At 36.3% G+C, this 22,543-nt stretch overlaps 1 long non-coding RNA gene across 2 annotated transcripts; it reads right to left on the reverse strand.

Annotated features, from left to right (window-relative positions):
• Window positions 1–16,474: 16,474 nt before the first annotated feature.
• LOC122003784 lies at window positions 16,475–21,338 on the reverse strand. 2 transcript variants are annotated; one of them, XR_006118099.1, is made up of 5 exons: window positions 21,237–21,338; window positions 18,318–18,363; window positions 18,199–18,261; window positions 17,632–17,876; window positions 16,475–16,584 (listed from the first exon to the last, which is right to left on the reverse strand). It is a non-coding gene; the product is annotated as an uncharacterized LOC122003784 (long non-coding RNA). The 2 variants fall into 2 exon arrangements; XR_006118098.1 differs by lacking the exon at window positions 16,475–16,584 and having other exon boundaries at window positions 17,583–17,876; window positions 21,237–21,255.
• Between the last annotated feature and the right edge of the window lie 1,205 nt (window positions 21,339–22,543).

Genomic DNA, 22,543 nt, shown 5'->3' on the forward strand with positions numbered 1-22,543 from the left:
CAGTGGGTCCTACTTGAGGACAGGGGACTACCAGTAAGACAAGCCAATAAGTCAATAACTATTGGCGAGTTGAGTAGTGCGCAACAACTGCCACGTGATTAAAAGGATCCACAATAAAAATAAATACACTCCCTTACAGTGGTGGGCTCCACCCAAAAAAAAAAAAAAAACAAGAAATCACCTATAAATTATTTTTGAACGATGTCTTACCTCAATCTATCCTATCCTTGGTAGGCGCCTCCGCCAAGAAGGAGAAAATTAATCACAAATAATTATTAATTTTTAAAATAATGATTAATATATAAGAAAGTTATTTATCTTAATTTTATTAAAATTTAAACTCTAAATTTTATTATGGTAATACCTCATGTACTAGCCACTAGATCGTCCCGAGAGGACATCTCAATCTCCACCCTTTTTCAATAGTGGTGTTGCCGAGTTAAGCAGGATAATAAAAGATTTGAGTTTGGATTTGGTTCATTATTTTTAAACTTAAGCTTAATTTAAATTTAATTTAGTTTCTAAACGAATATATTGCGAGCTCACGAACTAAATGCTATTAAACTCGAATTCAACTCGATAATATTTTTGAGTTTGAAATCAAGCTCAGCTAATTAACTTAATCGACCGAACTCGAACAATTTTTTTTCGAACCGAGACCTAGAGAACGTGTTCATATGAATACCGTAGAGGCGCGAATGTGTTGATCGTGCTGAGATCTACATCTGAATCAAAGTTGCTATCTAGAGTACCGATTCACGCAACAAATGTAATGATTTTATGTAATAGAGTAGGAAAACTAGTATAATGTATTCACTTGGATCTCTAGAAGGATCATTTTTCCATTACGTATGTATTTATTTTGTACATAAGATCTCTACAATGATATCAGAGCCACTTACGCATACATATATTTTATTTCATTTTAGATATATGTATATTTAAAATAAAATACTGCATATTTTATATATGATATATAAATCTTCGTGAATTGTTTATTATGATTTGTATGATCCGATCGGGTGGAGTGATTCTAGGTTTCCAGGTTTGCTGGAGTTTCCTGAAAGAAGCTATTCAATTGGAGCAACCAAAGACGTTTGTTGATTAGAGCAACCTGATGTTCACGTTTGTGGGAGGTTGTTCACATTTGTGGGCAGTTGTTCACATTCATGAACAACAACGTGTTTGGCCAAACAATTCAACGTAAATTGTTTTGTGAACAACCTGAAGGGTCTTGGGTTCATCTGCATGAAAAATAGGTAGCGACTCATTCAATAAGTTAGCAAAATAATTTTTTTACTTTGGGTGCATGGTTATGGCCCCTTACCTTAATGTGATTAAATGATTGTATGTGTACATATTGTAATTCATAATATGGTCTACGTCTCGTGTCTTTCACTTTATATTTCCAGTTGTAAAATTAGACTACTCTCGAATGTAACTCGAAGTTTCTTTAATTTGTAATGTACAATTAAGAAGAGTGCTAGTATACTGGACGATGATTGAGAAAGGAGGAGACCGACAACACATGACAACCAAGGAAGTACTCGGAGAAGATGCTGTTGGTTAAACCTAGGAAAACGTATCGGTTCCACTGTACAAAATTTTTTGTACAAGTGTCGAACCTTTCCTTAAATAACCTATTGTGTTCTTTAGAAGTTAAATAAGGAATCACAGATGGAACTTAACATCATTGATTCCAAATTTAACTTATCTGTTCTTAATGGTTTAGATTTGAATCGCAAGCGGAACTTAACACTATTGATTCAAATCTACCTAGGTTATTAATTCCATAAATATTAATTTCCAAAATTGGCTTTCAGGACTGCATGGCGAGGCACATGACCTTCTTGGATATGGGAGCAACCACCACCGCCTAGGCAAAGCCTTTTAAGGAAACCTAATATTTATTTCCTTAAATAACTCTAGGTTAACCAAAAGGAACAATCGAATCACAAGTTTGAAAAAGAAGAAAACACAAACTCGAAAAACTATTTCGAAAAATTAGATCTAATTGCCTCTTGTATTTAGAATTCTTACAAAGAGTAAAACTAGCATGATGCGGAAAACAATTGCTAATTATACCTTCTCTTTGTATGCTAATGACCTCGAGATCTTCTGCCGTATTCCTCGCCTCGCCTTGGACGTCGTGTGGGCAACGATCCTCCAAGATGAACACCACCCAAAAGCTTTCTCCTTCTTCTTCTAAAATCCGGCCACTACCACCACCAAGGAGAAGAGAGCAAAGGGAGAGGAAGAAGGGAGAGGGTCGGCCACACCAAGAGATCACCCAAGCAAAAGAATAAGAGTTGTATCTCATGAAGCCCCCTCACCCCTTCTTTTATATTACTTGCCCAAGGCAAATAAGGAAAAACCTTTTACAAAAAATAAAATCATTCAAGAGTTTTTCCTTTTCCCTTTTTATTTTTCCTTTTTTTTCTCTTGATTGAATCAATCATCAATCAATGGTTGAGATCAATCCTATTTGATTTAGGATTAAACTTGGTCGGCCCCTTGCTTGGGCACCAAGCAAGGTGGCCGGCCACCATGTGAAAGGAATAATAATTTTTTTAAAAAAATTTTACAAGATAATAACTCTTATAAAATTTTACAAGCTCTCTTTCCTAAAGTAAGAGTTAAAAAAGGAAAGTTTCTAAAAATTAAAACCATGTTTTAAATTTAAAACTCTCTTATAAAATTTTCTTTTTTAACATGGTGATAGAAAATTTAAATTTTAAAACTTCTTTTCCTTTTTTTTCTTAAACCATGAGGATGGTTAAAAAAGGAAAGTTTTAAAATCTTTTAAACTCTCTATTTAAACATGTGGCTTAATTCAAATAAGGAAAGTTTTTAAAAATTAAAATCTCTCTTTTAAAACTTATAGTTTTCTACAAAGAGAAGATTTTAAAAATTCAAAACAACCCTCCCTTTTTGAATTATTATAGCCGGCCCCTACAAGCTTGGTCACCAAGCTATAGGGTCGGCCCCTACAAGAGGATGTGGCCGGTCATTGCTTGGTCACCAAGCAATGGTCCGGCCCTCTTCTTGGATACCAAGAAGAGTCTTACATTTGGATGGACTTGAGGCTATAATGAGGCTACGACAGGGACCTAGAGGAGAAATTGGTTTTGACCTTCCGATGAGCTTGAGTATCCCGTGTTCGCCCCGAACACACAACTCAAGTTCATCAATAATAACTCATTCCACTAGAGAATTATTATCGCACTACCGCACCAATCCCAAATTACATTATGGGCTCCTTCTTATCATGAGTGTGTTAGTCTCCCTGTGTTTAAGATTACGAATGCCCACTAATTAAGTAAGTTACTGACAACTCACTTAATTAATATCTAGCTCCAAGAGTAGTACCACTCAATTTTATTATCATGTCGAACTAGGTCCACCTGCAGGGTTTAACATGGCAATCCTTATGAGCTCCTCTTGGGGACATTCTCAACCTAGATAAGTAGGACATAGATTCCTTCTATAATCAACAATACACACTATAAGTAATATCATTTCCCAACTTATCGGGAATATTGATTTATCGAGCTAAATCTCACCCTTTGATAAGTTAAAGAAATAAATATTAAATATATGTTCTTGTTATTATATTAGGATTAAGAGCACACACTTCCATAATAACTAAGGTCTAGTTCTTTTACTAAGTCAGTACAAAAAGAACATACCTAAATGATCCTACTCAATACACTTAAAGTGTATTAGTGTAATTTATTAGTCAAGATAAACTAATACTTAATTACACTACGACTATTCTGATGGTTTGTTCCTTTCCATCTTAGTCGCGAGCAACTGTTTATAATTTATAGAGAACCGACAACATGATCTTCTGAGTGTGACACCACACTCCATGTTGTCTACTATATAAATTAATTGAACAATTACATTTAACAAATAAATGCAGATATTGACCAATGTGATTCTTTTATTTCAACAAATAAATGTTTATAAAAGCTAGGCTTTTAGTATACACTCTAACAGATGCAATTTCCTAGGTTGTCTAACGATCTTCTCATTGACTTGAGAAGATTGTAGAATGCATGGCATAACCATGTCATCCATGTTTTTATTATGCATATATGTGGTGTATGTCATGTTTGTATGTGATGCAAGTTTAATTAGTTATTGCAATTAGGTCATTTTTCATATGCATACCAAAGTTTGGTACTCACTACTATCTCGATCAATTATAGTCAGGTTTACCAAAGTAAAGTGACTCGATTTATCTTGATAGTAAAGGTACTCACAAGACAATTGTGATGTTCGACTATTGAACTTTGAGTGTGACTTAACTAAGTTACCTCAATTGGATTGAGGATTTAGAGACATATCTCATATGATGTAATTCAAATTATACTAGTTTTGGGTGATTAGCCAAATCTAACTCAAGATGAGTTATAATTTGGATTTATACGATGAGCAAATGAATAAATAGTCTTGTTCACATAACTATACAAGAGTTGCATATAATGTAATTAGCAAAGGTTGTCTACCTAAATTATACAAGTCTTAGGCAATTAGTCAAAACTAACTCAAGATAAGGTATAATATGGATTTTACCCCACTTGAATGTCGTTACTTTTGGGTATGGAACTAGTAGTGTGGGTAAACTACCGTTCCCCATATCCATGACTTGCTCCTACCAAGATTTATAATTCGGTAGGAGAATCATTTAAGTAAAGGCCTAATTAAATGTAGAGTTGGTCTTGGTTGTTTAAAGACCCTGGGCGAAATTATTAATTATGCCTCAATTTTATCCTTCCATCAATCTAAGTCATAATTATTTTAATCTATAAAATTTTATTTCTAGAAATGAGATAAGGAAATATTTTAGCTGTAAGAAGATTTTTTTTATCTTACGAGGGCTATTTCTTTTTTATTTATGTATGAATATCTGCAATTTTAACATAGAAATAAGAATGAAATATCAATTCTAAACTATGACTATAAATTCTTTTTTCATTCCTACACTATTAAATTATCCAAGAATAATAATTCTATTTGTAATCAATTTCATTCAAAATGCAAAAGATGTTTTCAAAGAATAATCACTTGAATTTTAGTAAAAGAACACTGACAATGAAGAAAAATTCAACTCAAGAACGCAAAGAGATAAGCATAGTAATGTAACACAAAATCCCGACACCAAACTAAGAAATAATAAAGTGCAACCTAATCAGTTTACCTTCATAATCCTTATTTTCAATATCAACATAGGAATCTAGAAGAACGAAGAGAACACCAGAAAGACATGTCACAAATATATTCACTTTGAGTTTGAGCAACTTAAACAATATATTGAACAAAGTAGTTAAGAATTAAAATCTTTTTATCTCCAAAAAAGTGATATTACTTATATACTTTACTTGATAAGAAAAATTAAAACTCAGTATAAATGAGTTAAATTTTATGTAAAGGAATCCTAGTAATAGCAAAAATTAAAAATGCTATAATTTTTTTAAAATTTCAAATTGACTAAAGTATCATGTGACGACCAAAAACATTCCATGAAGAAAGACATAATTGGTCACTCAGTCCAGAAAGCAAAACATATTTTAGTTTAAAAAACTTAAACATCAGATAAACAGAACAAAATAATGTTTTTTTAAAGAAAAATGTTAGTTCCTTAGAATTCATATAAACCTTCCATCTTGTTGGACATCTCCACGTCAATTTTACATCCAAATCTAAAGTATCGCCCACATGAGACGTTGTAAACCTTCTTATTCACTTCCTCTTCACTAAATCAGAAGAAAAAATGAGAGCAGATGCAGAGGATAGTTAAATTGTTGACTGTAATACACCTATAAAAAATATAGAGGCAACTCATTTAAAGTGTCTTCGTAATGCACTTTTAAAGGAAAAATTAGGCAAAACATAGTGTCTAATGATGCATTTGGTTCATATGAATATGAAGTTTGTAGAAAATTAGGGAATGAATGATGTAGCCGAATCTGTCACATCCGCTAATCAAATTATACAAATGTATATTTCACTGAACCCCTTAATTAAACAATAATGTCGTAGTAACGAGCCCAGGATCGCTCTCGAGGAACCAACAATGATATGTAATCTAGGATTGTATTTTATTCCTATTTTTGGGGTTTTCGATATAAAAATGGAGTTGGGGGGATTTAAGCTTGAATCTAAATGTAACAAAGGAAAAGTGTAGCAATAAAGAGATTAATCTAAAGCAAGAGTAAAACCTAACTATGTGCCAACAATCAAACCTTAACGCATTGTCACTCCTACATTGAGATTAAATCATTGACACACTCTTAAACTAAGGAATGAAATACAAGATGCAAATAAATCTGATCTACAACACCAATTAAAACCCTATCTTGAATTTAAACTCTAAACACTTAACCAAGCAACAAATTAAAATTAAACTAAGCTTCAACAAGGAAAGAAATGCTAACTACTTGCATAAAAATATAACAAAGCATAAAAGTGTTGGTGCAACCTTAGGTCAAGGTTGACCTGGTTGACCTGACTCGAGTTGACCTGACTCGAGTTGTATTTTGATGTTTGACTTAGGAAGATTGTTGGTGCAACCTTAGGTCAAGGTTGACCTAGTTGAGTTGTATTTTGATGTTTGACACTCGTGGAAGAGTTGTATTCTTGATATGGGACAAGAATAGATGTTTGGGAGATTATTGGTGCAACCGTAGGTCAAGGTTGACCTGGTTGACCTGATTCGGGAAAGAGTCCAAGTATGGAGACTTGGCAACGGAAAAAGTCCAAGCAGGGAACTTGGCACTGGAAAAGTCCAAGCAGGGAGCTTGGCACGCGAAAAGTCCAAGTGTGGAGACTTGGCACGGGAAAAGTCCAAGTATGGAGACTTGGCACTGGAAAAGTCCAAGTATGGAGACTTGACACGGAGAAGTCCAAGCAGGGAGCTTGGCACGAGGGAAAGTCCTAACTGGGATGTTAGGCAGTTGGAAAGTCCTGGTGAGTGAAGCCGGGGAGAATGGAATAACTGGGATGTTAGGCGGTGTGGAAATCTGGTGAGTGAAGCCGGTGAAAGTCCGGTGAGTGAAGCCGGGCAGAGAAAATCCAGATGGATCGGGGATGATCGGACATCCGGTTTGAGAGAAAGTCCAAGTAGGTCAAAGGATTGACCGGACACTTAGCGGGAATTATAGCAGGTCAAGGAGTGACCGGATGCTAGGAATGAAGTACCAACAGTCGAGGTTGACCAAATGTTGGTTTGGAAGGCTTGGGACTTGGTTTGGGCAAAACCAAGTCACTAGTTATCTGATCGGTCAGTGACCGATCAAGAATCGATGTGCTCGATCGGTGCGCACCGATCGAAGGTGATCGGCGAAGAGCGCTGATCGGTGCGTGGACCGATCGGGAGCTTCCGATCGGTCGTGGCGACCGATCAGACGATGTCGCGGAAGGAAGAGCTTCAAAGCCAAGAGTTGGGATCGGTCGTGGACCGATCCGGTTGTTTGATCGGTCCACGCCGTCGAGTATGAAGGTTTCATTGATCGACGGGGACCGATCTGATCGGTCCGCATCGATCGAGGTCTAACCGTTGCAACGCATAGCGGCTAGTTTCATTGTTTCTTCTTCGCAGGTATAAAGGAGACGAGGGCATCTTCTGTGCAATAGCTTCTTCCTCTTCTCTTCTGCTACAGAGCTGCTGTTCTGGTGCTTGAGCTTTGTTGAGCTCTTCTTCGCAAGCTTCGCGTGAGCTTCTTCCTTCGGCTGGGACTCCGACTGAGCTGCTGCTGTGGTTGGCGTCTGAGAAGCTGTTGCTTCTTCAACAGTCGACAAGAAGGCAAGGGCTGTTTACATTTGCTCTGTATTTACTTCTTGCTTCTCTTGTATTTGTACTTCTTATCTTGCTGTTGCAAGAAGTAGTTGTGGCGAGGTTTCTCCACCCATAAGGAGCTCATATTTAGCCGGTTCTCCGGGGACTCATCCACCGACGGATTGGTAGGCTTCGTCCACCTTACGGACACGCCGAGGAGTAGGAGTTCATCTCCGAACCTCGTTACATCGGTTTGTTTTTCTTCTCCTTAGTTTCTTCCTTGTATTTCCGTTGCGACTAACCCTAACTGTAGGAAGAACGCGAGAATTTGGGGCGGCTATTCACACCCCCCTCTCTAGCCGAGTACGAACGATCCCAACAAAAAGTAATCTGTTCTAAGTTACAAAATAATAATAAAAGTGAACTAAACCCTAACCAATCCAACTCACAACCAATCTCACCAAACTTCACACTCAAGCCGTAATACAAGAGGCCAAAATCGAGACCACCCAATTTCGGACCTCAGTGGAGCATCTCAGTGGCGTATCAGTTCAAGGAATACTCAAGAACACCGACGGACCACCCCCGGCGAGCTAAGAACATCCCAAAACCCCAAGAATGGCCGAAATATGAAAATCTGTCTCTGGATCTGATGGAAGGCTGTGGAACGCGGATGAACGTCGAGTGAAGCTCAGGAACACCGGAAGACCACCTCCGAATGTTGCTGATAGGAATCGGAGCCGTCGATTGGAAGACCACCTCCAAATCGAGCTGGAAAAGGGAGATGCCGCGAGCCAAATTCCACCGGAGAGAACACCCTCCAATGGCTCCAGAAGATCGGGATAATGCCGCCGTGAAGCTCTACAATGAAGGTTGAAGCTCGGGAAATTGATTGGAGAAGGAATGGGGCCGAAATCCGGAAGATTGCCGCGAGGACGAGGCTGCTGCGCGCTGTGGAGTCGACGAAGAAGAAAGGGAACTGTAGCTTCTGTTTTAAATCTGATCCAGATTTGAACGGACGGCTAGGAGCAATTTGGAGCTAAATCAATGGTGAAAGCTTGCCCAAAATCCGATCCGAAAGTACTGATGTTGATCTAAGGTCTGGATCTACTCTCCCGTAGGTCGGATCGATCAGATCATCACTGGATGGCCCAGATCTGCACAGTCTTCAGTGAACGGTCCATATTAATTCGGGCTGGATCAATGGCTAGATGAACTCAGATCTGGATCAAAACTTCTGGATCTTCATCAATGGCTTAGATCTGCTCCCCATTAGGTTGGATCGGCCAGATCTTCAACGGATGGTTCAGATCTGTCCTATTCTTGATAAACGGTCCAAATCGACTCAAAGCTTGATCTTGTCTTTTGAACTCCGATTTGAGCCAAATTCCGGTCCAAATAGATCCAAATCCAAGATCCTTTGATGCCTACAAAATAAGAATCAAATATTAGCATCAAATAACACCAAAAATAATATAATTTGCAATTAAGTCCAAAAATACACACAATGCACAAAATATGATGTAACCATGATTTAAACTATGAAATCAACATCAAACCATGCATATATGAATCAAAATATTGCAGTAAAATCATGGTTATCAAATCCCCCACACTTAGTCTTGAACGTCCCGTGAAAGTAAAGAAAACTAAAAATCATCTCCATGAAAATTCCCTAGCAATACCTAAAAGATAGTAAAAAGAATTTAACTAAGACCATCTAAAGATCACAAACAATCATGCATACCATTCAAACAATAATCAGTAGGTATGGTAGTTTCAATCCAATTGAAAAATTAAGCAAGTTGCAATCTCACAAGGAATTTACCTATTCTAGCTCTCACACTCAAAATTGCATATATGTGGAGTTCACTCAATGCAACTCACAACATTTCACTACCATAAGCTTGCTTATTTTCTAATTCTCCACCACCATAGAACATAGCATACATGAATCAAAAGGATTTTATCATCAAAAATTTAAAATGGAGCAATAAGAACAATTTAAGTGAATGAAGTGGCAAAAGAAAAGGCTTAAATGAAGAAAATGAGAGAATGAGAGCATTGGAGGAATATACTTGATGAGTTGACCAATTTGATGTGAAAAGAGTTGTATACCATTTGTCATTACCAATTCAAAATACCAAGCTAACCTCCCCTTCAATATGATGGCAAACAAAGAATCTTGATACTCTTTTGATACACTCTTGTGATGTGCCAATTTCCAAATTTTTCTTCTGTTTTCACTGGATTTTTCACTTCCACTCCATCACTTGAAAGCTCAAAAACAAACTCACATTAGCTAATGGAAAATAGCTCCCTCCCCCACACTTAAAGCATTGTCCGTCTCGGACAATAGAATCTCAACAAGATAAATCCAAGTACTTGACATACCACTCGCCACTGTTGTTTTTTTTCTTCTTCTTCTTCTTCTTCTTCTTCTTCTTCTGCAGGTTTTTGACAATTCTGCTAGACTTTGTTAGTGCAAGCACTCCACTTGGCACCTAAAGATCAATTCAGAACTAGTTCTGATTTCTGGATTTCTAGATTCAAGAATTCCACATCCAGAAAATCAAAACAGGAGCTAGTTCCTATCACAATTGCAGGAATTGTGAGTAAATATCGAGCTGTTGGTATTACTGCCACAGAGTTCCAGCAATGAACTAACAGTTCAGAACTGTATAGCTGCATTAACAGTTTTAATGGAAGCTTCTGATGAACTTTGAACTCTGATTTAATTCAGAAAATGTCCGGACATGATTAAGCAACAACATGAAATATATTGGAATTCTGCATCTCCACTTCTGATTAGTCTGGATTAGTTCAGAAACAATATCAGGATTCTGATTTCAAAACTCAGGTTTCCAAGTGCAATATGAGTCTAATCACAAAGTCATGGTAGAAGAAGAACCACTAATTTGCTACATCTCAGCTTCAAGAAGTCAGATTCTGATTCATTCCTCAAAGGACTTCTACAACTTAGAAAATTCAGAATTCTGAAATCAGGTAATTTCAGAATTTAGAAATTTAAAGAGCCTTGCCTTGAACCATGAAGAGTTTAGCTTGGTATTGAAGGCAACTGAAGAATTTCAGAATCAGAATTCAAGCTAAACATGTTTTCTATCAAAAATCCAGAACTAAACATGTTGCAGATTTGAGTAACAGCATATTAAGAATCACTCAAAGCACTGCATTTCTGGAGTCTGAAATCCAATGCAAGCTCTCAAATTCAGAGCTTCAGTTTCAGAATTTGTAAACTCAAAAGATTTTTCCTTGAATCTTGAAGAATTAAGCTTGGTAAAGGGTTTCATTTAACACTGGAATGATTGGAGCTTCAATTCAAAGCAATGCTGATTAGGACAGCATCATCAGATTCAAGAAATAGCTGCTGTAACCAAAACCAGAATCACCTCTTGAAACTCATACCAAATGCTGACTTCAGGACAGCAGTTTCCAGCAGATCCAGGTGACTTCTTTTGTCTTAACATCCTCTTCTACAATTGACTGGCTGCAAAACTTAACCCCTTCTCTTGCAATAAAACAAAATTTCAGCTCTAATTTTAACTTCCTCCTATTGCAATAACAATCCAAAACCCAAGCTACAGATTTGGTTCAGTCTTCAATTTCCAGCTTTTCTTATCAGTTCTGAAATTCTCCAGTAATCGAATTCAGCAAGAATTCAAGGTTTTCAGCTTCCGAAAGTTCATGGGTTCAAACTTCAGTTGATACACCAGTTCAACAGAATTAAAATCTGTTGCTACTGATAACTTGAATTGGATTGAGTTTCAAAACCACAGACTTATTGTCTCAGGATTCTGTCAATGGAGTTACTGAATTTCAGATTCAGTTCTTGAATTTGTAGAGGACTTTAAAGGCTGAAATACCATTTATTCTGCTTCATATAGGACTAAACTCGAGTTTCTTCCTTGTTTAGATGTTGCTTCTAGTCTTTTGATACACTTCTGGTACACAATTCAGCAAGCTTTGAATCTGCTCTGCAGTATCCATATATCCAGTATCCTCCAGAATTCAGATACATTTCACAGCAGCCAGCAATTCAAGACTTTAAGTTAAGATTTTAATAGCAATGATCAGATGAACAAACCACCTCTGAAATCACTACATTTCAGTTTCAGAAATCTGTATTTCAGAACCTAGCCTTCAGTTCCAGAATTCATACAGCATTGTTGTCATCAACAGTAACAATCAGAAATCCAGCCTCTCAATTTGGTCAGCAACAAATAAGTTCTGATTTTCAAACTCCAGCTGTACTATGTTAAAATAAAATTTTCCAGTTATTACTTGCACCAGCATCTCAAGAACCATTGTACAGATATTGCACAAACTCCAGAAATCACAAACCATACAGCAATTTTGGAACTTGAAGATCTTCAATTCTGCAGTTCCAAGTCCTGCTCTTGTTAACAACTTGGTTAATAGAAAGTTAGACTTAAAAGGAATGAAATAACTTGAGCTTCCTTCAGAATTTCGGTACAGAAGTATTCAGAATTGAATCTGAAATCTCAGTTCTGATTTCCAGACTCTACTTATGCATTTCTGTTTAAAAACTCAGCTCCTCAATTTTGTTCACTTACAGCAGCTTGGTCACAGAATTCAATCTTGTTTCTGACCATAAAATGGATTGAAAGGTAGCCACAACCACAAGGTTTTAATTTGCCTCTTCCACTAATTAGAGAATTTCCAGGAATGACAAACATGTAGTGAAAACAGAATTCAAACATCCATAGCAGTAAATGCATTTTGCTATTTCTTTGTGCTTGTACGGATGAAGAACAAACCAACCAACTCATAGCAGTTTAAGTAATTGACCAAGCTACAGAAACACACAAGCATGTACGAGGAAAACAATAACTACAAAAATTGATTCTCCATCAACATTATCAACAGAATCTTAAACCATTCAGGGCCAAGAACAGACTATGCTTCTTTTCTTTACAAACTTGTAAGATTTCTGAAATTTGGCACACCATTGATACAAAATTCTGCATTTCTGAATTTGCAACTTCCACACTAATTCAATCTGTTTCCCAGTAACTACCAGTAACTTCTTTCTTTTGTCAAAGTAACTGAGGGCTTCTTATTGATCACTAAATTAACAAGGGTTAAACTCAAGTTGTTGTTGTCTAGAAATTGCTCATGGTCTCTGCACTAAACATAGTTCTGTTCATAGCAGATTCTTCACCATCCTCACTTGTTCCACTCTTCTCATAAAAATTCTTTGCATTTTGATGAATAAACCATATGGTCGAATACTCAAACTAATGAAAAAAAAAATAGTACTTTTCAATCCCTTTCTCAACAGTCCCAATAATCATTTACTTTTGGTCCATCTTCTGGATTTTTTTTTCTGAAGATTCAATCATCAATGGATTTGGAAACAGATAGTATATCAGTAAGAAGCAATGTGTTCCTCTTGGCCATAACAATGTATTCCAGCAGCCACACCAGTTTCACACAAAGCATTGGATCCAGTCAAACATATCCAACATCAAATTCAACAAGACTATATTCTGGATTCTGGAATTCAGCAACAATCAGCAAGCATGTACTCATTCAAATTCTTAATGATCAATAACTTGTAACAAGCATAAGGCACACAACAAGAAGGATCTAATCCACAATTCAGCTCCCCAATTAATTCCGAAATCAGATTCAATTTTTGTGCAATTTCAATACTGTCCAAATTTTGTATCAAGTAGCTGTTCTTTTTCTTATTTTATCAGGATTTATGTTTCAATTTGAAATGATTTCTAAATGAAATGTCACTCACCATTTGAATTTCACATACTGATTCATGGTGGATAAATTCCAGCAGCCACAAAAACCCACTATTCCTGCATTCTCCTCAATGTTTTGAGCATTTCCAGCAATCTGATACTATCAAACTCCTATCCAGCAGGTTTGTGAAGAAATGGAAATGAAGTGAACAACATTTTCTACTGATAATACAAGAGTTTCACTTAATTTTCCAATGATCTTAAGGGCTAATGATGAAAGATTGGTACACACTTGATACACAATTAAAACTGCATTCTGTTTTGTTTATTGCTGCCCTTACTGCATTTCTGCAGTTTTCTTGCTTCAATTTCAGCAAAATTTTCTAGCTAATAAGCCCTGGAAGATAGCTGGCAGTAAGACTAACATCTTCTCTTGCAATAGCACAAAAATTCAGCTTGAATTTAACTTCCACCTGCTGCAATGCCAGTCCAAGACCCCACTACAGATTCTTCAATTTCAGTTTTCAGCTTTGTTTCCTTGTTTAGTATCAAATTTCTTGTCTACAAAAAATCTTGTAGCTCTTGAAAAGCAAGATAATCCTTTGTTAATACCGGATTGGTAGTTGAGTTTCAAAATTTTTAATGAACCAAATGCCTTGATTCCATTCTGCACAGCCACTGCTGATCCATTTCTGCACATTCTGGTCTTTGTACCATTTGTCACTGTGTAGCCACAAGGAATTTCAATACTTCTTCATCTTGTCTCTTAAGGCCCTTTACAATGCATAACTGAGAAGTTTACAGGTTCAACAACTCTACATGCTACAATCCCTTTCCCAATTTGGCACAAAATTGTCACATTTTTCTTCAAAAATCTGCACTGCTTGAATTCTGCACTTTTGTGTTCTGCACCTTTGTGTTCTGCAGATTTGTGTTCTGCAGATTTGAATTGCTCTATAACAGACCACCATAGTATCAATTTCTGGAATTCCAAATTGTTAATAACATTTCTACTCACACATCAGATGTATCACTTATTGGCACAAGCCACATGACCAATAAAATCATCACAAAAGACTTGTAGAATTTTCTGAATCATCTCAATTCTATTTCTGTTTAAGTTCCAAAATAGCTCATTGATTTCAACTATACTTCCGTGACCTTACATAAGAATGGAGAGTCAAATTTCAGCTAAATCACAGCTCAGATCCCTCATGTCTCATTTCTTTATAGGTCTACAAATTACACAATGGCTACAACACAAGAATAACAATTGTTGGTATATAAGAGCTCATCAATTTCTGGAATACTAATTCTGTAAACCTGCAAATCAGAATTCTACAACTGCATTCCTGGTGTAGTTCTTTGTGCAATCCTACATTTAATTCTTTGAATTCCGGTTGAAAATTGCAAAACTTTTTTCAATGACAAAAACATCACTCGACATAAGAAGTGTAGGAGCTTTACTTTGATCTAAAGATAAGAATCACAATTGATTCAACCCCTACATGCAGTCCAGCATACAATCCATCACAGATTTTTTTCAAATTCAATCTTCACTACAACAAAAACATTAAAAGACAACGGTTAAAAACCGTTGTCGTAGGCCCTTTAAAACCGTTGTAACTGGCAGTGTTGTTAAAAGTGGAGGCTACGACAACGGTTTTAAACCGTTGTCTTTTGAATGAAAAGACAACAGTTTTGCAACGGTTTTAAACCGTTGTCTTTGAATGAAAAGACAACGGTTTAAAACTGTTGTTGTTTAGAGCATTTTTTATTAACACTGCTAGTTTACAACCGTTTTTGGGGCTTTGACAACGGTTTTTAACCGTTGTCTTTGAGGGTGATAGACAACAACAACAGTTTTAGATCATTGTCTTTTAAATTATTATCTTTTAATACCAATATATCATATTTCAATATAAATATATAATAAAGAATCATAATCACAAAAGAAAGAATATTTTCCATATCAATGTCATTCAAAATGTTACTTATACAAGAATTATATTACAATCACAAAAGAAAAAACATGTCTAATATTCAAATAAAATTTATCCCAATACAAATAAACAAATAAACTTCATTTACAACTAATGAATAATTGTCAAAAGACTAGAAACTTGTGATGGTGGTTCATGCCATGTAGGATTGCAAGTAATTATTGTCAACTCAAGCCCCATCAAAATCTTCAACTTGTAGAATTTTATCGGACTCCTCTTTCTCACTTGCTGATTCTTCCATATCAACCTTTTCCAACATTCTGGATTTTTGTGAATCAAAGTATGTGAGCAAAGCACCAAAAATAAAAGGGAAGAATATAATACCTGTAGAAGACGTAAAACAGGGTTGATAGCTGAAATTTGGAGAAATGTAGTTGCTACAATCACAATAACAGATTTGATAAATCATACTCTTCAAGTACCCCATTCATATCGGCAAATAAAACCACAACATAAAACTTTGTCAATAGAACCTGCAAAATATAAACATATATTAGAAGAGTTCATCTTTATCTGAAGCACTAGTAACTCTTGACCATATACAATTTTTGATACAAGGAGAAAGTTTCATGAAGGTTTATCCTAGACCTGCAAATGAAGCTACTTTTTAGTGTTGTATTAATGTAAATGGTTTTCCAAGTTTTGAAGTATTAATAAAACTCGACTTAATGAAGTTAAAGCTTATCCTAGAGCTCAATAAGTTTCTCATGTGACCTGCTGTAGGAAATTCTAAGAAACAACATAACAAGCCTTCTGGCAGTACAAAAACGAAGTCTGCTGAAACAGAAATTTCTGTCTCAAGACTTGACATACCTGTTGGCCTCATCAAAAAAGTTCAGAAGCACCCAGATGCAGATTCACTCTATGTTGAAGAAATTGATGTCGGTGAAGAATCCCCTCGAACAGTTGTTAGTGGCCTCGTGAAATATATTCCTCTTGAGGAAATGCAGGTTTATTTTGCTTCCCTTTTCAAATTTTCTTCCATTTGGATGTGAATTTCCTATGTTCTCTAAATCACTGGTGCAGAATCGGAAGGTTTGTGTCCTTTGTAACTTGAAGCCTGCAACCATGAGGGGCATTAAGTCACAAGCAATGGCCTTGGCTGCATCAAACGATGACCACACAAAGTTAAGTCGTTAACTCTGCCTCCATTCTTACAAGTCTTTGCTTTTACTAACCTGTTAGTTTTTTAGTATTATAATATTGGTTGGTTTACCTGGGAAATTATCATCTTTACATGTGATCATTCATCAAGAACGACTAATGAATTCATTTTGTTTCCAGGTTGAGTTAGTTGATCCACCATCATCAGCCAAGGTTGGTGAACGAGTGACCTTTCTGGGATACCCAGGCGAACCAAACAGCGTCTTAAACGCCAAGAGCAAAGTTTGAGAGAAGCTGCAGGTTGATCTGCAGTCTAATAAAGAGTGGTTGCCTGTTATAAGGATGTGCCTTTCACAACATCTGCTGGTGTTTGTAAAGTTTCGTCTATCACAAATGGAGCCATAAGGTAGACAATCTGCCTTTTTACATTAAGGTCCAATGCATTATAAACCAAAAATTATAACAAGTATGAGGTCAAAAAAGTATTGAACAACAAACATAAATCTTAAATGAGTTTCATATGCTAAATAAACTCCATCAAGAAACTACTACTTGATTAAAGGATAAAATTTCTAGTCTTAGTGAAAGTGCAGGCTCAACTTGCACCTTTAATCAACTTATTCAAGCAATAGCGAATACAACTAAATTATATCATTGGATTATAGCACCAGAAAAACATGCTAATTACATCAATTTTTAATCTCTAAAGTCAACACAAGGATGTCACTAGATGCTAACCAATTTGCACTTGTCACTAGATGCTTGAAAGATCTTAAAGTGAAAAACTATGCAAAATTGGCAAATATTAATCAAAGGACTACATAATGGAGAGAAAGAATAGCAACATCTAATAGTTATCACACATTGCAATAAACTATGAGAAAGGTAGCACACAGATATAATTAGAAATTCTTCACAATTCTAACATGCTTAAAAAAAATTAGTATGGGGAAGTATTAGCAAATAAAGGACTAGATCTAATTAAATGAGTCAAAGAAATCACCTTCTCACATGTCTCTCGTTCTACTGTGAAATCTTACAGCATAGTTACACAGATCTAATGGATCAGAGCCAGGTCAAAAATGTAGCAGACAATCTTAATTCATTACAGGAAAGATGTGTGATGAGAACCATATCCACTGTGGGTCTCAATTACTTCAAGCTGGCGGAGGGCAATCCAAAGCACTCGCTTAGCTCTATAATTCAATATTCCAAGTTCGCATATCTTGGATGTTCTAACATCTACACCTAGAAGATATCCAAGCATAACAGGTCAATGTCAATGCATATTGAAGCTAGAAATTAGCAGTTTGAAAGGATAGCAAAGAGATTCATCATGTGCATTGAGCTTGTTAGCACTTCTAAGGTAAAGGTGCCACAACAATAATCTTTTAGTCTATACCATGAATCCAAACATACATCTTATAGGGAAATTGAATATGCTTGGAGCTTATTCATGAATAAGCACCTGTTGTCAACAATAATCATATTGAAGCTTTGGAAGCATCTTATACATACACAAACAAAAGGGAAATTGTAGATGAATTAAGGTATGCTTGTACTATAATACCTTGTCTTCAGGCACATGATCATGTGAGTGATCTCCATGCCCTTCCCAAGGATGACGCCAACCCTGAATAGGTGTTTGTACAACAGTTATAGGATGATATTCATAGTAAGGTAATTTACCAAGACTACTGGTCCATCTTGCTTGGCCCTATAAAGAATCCAAAACCTACAAAGGAATGTATATTCACATGGATCATCATGGTTATGTTTGAAAAAAATGAAAGCATTATTTAGAAAAAACCAGCATTTAAAAGACATTTTTTTAATCTGTCATTTGATTTAATGTTTGCAAGGAAAAAGATCTCGGCAGAAATATTATTGTAGAAATTGGATGAAAATTGTTATTTGTTTCATCATATTTGTGTCAAAGTCAGTAAAAGTCGTGAGGTGTTGAATTGAAATGCCCACATAGTAACCCATAGGGAGAAAAACATGTCAGGAATATATTACTTTTGCAATAAGATAAACACCAGAACTATCTCTCCACTTGAGCATATTAACAAACATGATCTCTGCCTTAGACATGTTGAAGTTCCGTAATCACAAAAATCTGCAGAGAAGAATAGAAAGCTATAGCATCAATAGTAAAATTCTTTCACACGATATAGAACTAGGACATGTATGATCAATATAATAATAAGAAGGATTCAAAAAGAGAAATTTCTTCCAGCTACTTAACAAATGTATTCTAGCCATACCGGAGAAGTGTATGGTAGTCATCATACTTCTCAGGTAGCTGACCCTTCGATAGTAGTGTGTCCCTCAACGACTTCACCACTTTCTCCTCATTCGGATCGTGGACGCCTTGGAACATCGTTGGAAATGCATTGCTTTTGCTGACCTTAGTGAGCGATTTCTACAAGGACCTGAAGGTCAATTTTGAAGTAAAAGGGGGCTTCTTCTTCTCGGGCTCCAGAAAATGCCAATGTGATTCCAAAGGTCCGTAGAACTTGTTTGCCCTTCTCGTCTGCTTCTGTTCCTCAGTGGTCATCGAATTCCTCCTCGAAGAGTCACCATTGGACCTGGCTGTAGGATAGTTACCCTTCCACCAAGAACTCATTTCGCTTACCAGCTTTCTTTATCTCCTAAATTTCGCAGAATGCCTAGTTTTGACAGAAGATGGAGGTGGAGGTTGGAGGGAAAAGCCTGGCTTCCCTGGAATAACTTCAAGCGCTGAGTGGAAGCCATGGAAAGGAGATCACCCTCCATCTTCAAATGATCTGTAGAAGAAAAGGAAAAAGCAAAGAATCTGAAAGCGTGCGATGGACAAAGGAGCGATCGAGTCGAGAGAGGAATAAAACAGAAGTGCTGCTTGATCTTAGCAGTGCTCCAAGGTCATCGAGGTCGCGGTTGGTACAATCCGTGGCTTCAGATCAGAGGTATGGGATGAGGTTTAGGATGCGTCGACAAAGATCGCCACGCATTGAAAACCTCTAAGCCTTCCATTCTACTCCAATCCCACAGCTGCGCGCTCACCATCACCATAGAAAACGAGAGAGCAAGTGAGAGGTTTTAGGGATCGAGAAGGTAAAGGGGCAGAATGAAGCGGCAAAAAATTTCAGAGAGAGGGAAAGACAAAACGCAGCAGCGGCAAAAAATTGTGAAGGGGAAAAAGCGGCGAAAGAAGAAAAACAACGCTATTCAATAACACTTAATAGACAACGGTTTTCAAAAACCGTTGTCGTAATCCCAAAAAAAGCGCACATAGACAACATTTTTCAAAAACTGTTGTCGTAGCCTTTAAAAACCGTTGTCGTAGCCCCAAAAAAACATAAATAGACAACGATTTTTAAAAACCGTTGTCGTAGGCCAAAAAAATTGCTAAAAGACAACGGTTTTTGTTAAAACCGTTGTTAAAAGGTAAAAAGACAACGATTTGGTATAAAATCGTTGTCGTTTGAGTGTTGTTGAATGCAGATTTTCTTGTAGTGCTTCATGAATTTTCCAGCTTTACTATTGAAACTTAAATTCCATTTGTCAATGAGGAATAAAGGTCTCTATTTGCATCAGTTACTGATCAGAAGGTTACAAGAAGAGCTTGGCACACAGTTGATACTCACTATCCAAATCTGTATAATGCAGAATTCTGAAATTTTCAGCATCTTAAGCAATGGAACAGTAAATATCACGAATAGAAGAGGCACCAATTGACAACACAAAACTAGAAACTTAGGAATTCAGTCCAAAATAGAGCTGCTAGCTCCCTTGTTCATCTTACTGATTCTTAACTCTGCAATGAATCTGGACAGTTTCAGCAAATCAAACAATAAATGGTTTCACAATTCCAAAATTTCCAATCAACTTGTATTAAGAAATCTCCATGACCTCAACGATAACCAATCTTCCCCCACACTTAATCCTTTGTCATCTTGCAAAGTCTAACTCATCAAAGATTCAACCAATACTCCCAATAAAAGAAGAGTGACAAGCAAAAATGATCAAAGATTAAAATGTTAGCTAAGGATGTTTCAAGAAAATTGTGGAGAAAGAAATTAGAAAGTATGAAGGGGAACAAAATCGATAAAATCCTCAATTTCCATGCACACAAATGTTATTGTGACTTTGAAAAGAAACTAAGCAAGTTCTAGAGTTTAATTTGCTATGAGTGCATGCCACACAACAATTAAATAAAATGTAGGCTTTAAGTGGTCCTCTCTAGGTATTTTCATGCTAACAAGCTTAATCGATCAAAATAGATTCCACCACCATTTTAACCAATTACATGTAAGAAAAGCATCCAATCATGTCACATGACCTAAAATTGATGATCAAATTTAAGAAGCTTTTACCATCTTAAAAATATTACTAGAAAATTCCCATGAAGAATTTATTCAAAATAAAATGCTATGTAAACTAAACAAAATGTAAAGTATGTAAGCAAAATGCAAAAACAAAGTGCAAACGCAAAGTATAGAACTAAAGAAATGTATAACGAATTTATTAACAAAGCATGAATTAAAATGCAAAAGAAACGAAATTGAAACCAACTCCTCTTTCATTTCTCGGTGGTTGAAGAAGGTTCAAAAGGAGTATCCATACCGATAGTGGAGTAATCAAAGTTCCACTCAAATTCTTCTTATTAATCATTTTTCGTTTCACCATTCTTTCTGGAGGTCTGAGGCGGTTCAGTGTAAGTACCCACTCCGGAAGCTTATGTTCTCCTACCACATCAATAAAAGAAAACACCTCCCACACACATGTGAGATAAAAATAAAATAGGAGAGTATTAGTGTGGGTAGAAAATTTATGAAGAAATGAATCACATCTAATAAAATCAACAATTGGTACCTCTATAAAATTTTCTGATGTATCACAAACAATACTTACCTTATCGCGTTGAAAGGTACCTGGAGTGGTGATTATTACCTCTTTCTCCTCAAATAAATGCTCAGACTCCAGTTCTGGCGAATGTTCAACTTCATGTAGTGATTCTTGGGTGCTTGGCTCCATAGCACAAGTCCCTACACTTACATCCCCCATTCTTGGTGATTCTTGAGGTAATGCTTCCAGTAAGCACTCCCCTACACTTATATCATCTTCTGCAACAATACCTGCATCTTCAACAACATCTAAAGCAACACTATCAGTAGAATCAGAAATTTTAACAACTACATCATCATCACAAATAATATTAGAAAATTCTTGTGAAGAAATAGAAGTAGTGTCAGGCCTGACAAGATCTCCACAATCCACCTCCTCACTGGCTCTTTATGCTTGTAACTGATTAATGGATGATGCAATCTGATCCAATTGACTCTGAATATTCTGTATCCTTGCGAATTGTTGCTCTTGATGCTCTAACATTTGTTGCATAACTTCATTACATTTCCACATTGATTCTTCAATTTGTTCTTGTGCATCCTCATACCTATTCCGTTGCTCCATAGGTAGGTAGGACTGATATTCAAGCTGATAAAACTGAGTCTGAGGCTGATAGTAATCACTATCCCTCCAATCTCCAAAATATGGATAATATGGATCCATGGTTGCTGGATTTCCTGTTCTTACACAATCACTAGCAAATAAAATCAGAAGACTCGGGAACAAATAAAATCAATACATGAATATATAATCATGAAAGCAATCAAAACAACAATCCTAAAATTACTAAACATTGCATATTACAATGTCCCCGGCAACGATGTCAAAATTTGATGTAGCCGAATCTGTCACATCCGCTAATCAAATTATACAAATGTATATTTCACTGAACCCCTTAATTAAACAATAATGTCGTAGTAACGAGCCCAGGATCGCTCTCGAGGAACCAACGATGATATGTAATCTAGGATTGTATTTTATTCCTATTTTTGGGGTTTTCGATATAAAAATGGAGTTGGGGGGAT

The sequence above is a fragment of the Zingiber officinale genome, chromosome 7B, assembly GCF_018446385.1.
Source record: "Zingiber officinale cultivar Zhangliang chromosome 7B, Zo_v1.1, whole genome shotgun sequence".
Taxonomy (NCBI): domain Eukaryota; kingdom Viridiplantae; phylum Streptophyta; class Magnoliopsida; order Zingiberales; family Zingiberaceae; genus Zingiber; species Zingiber officinale.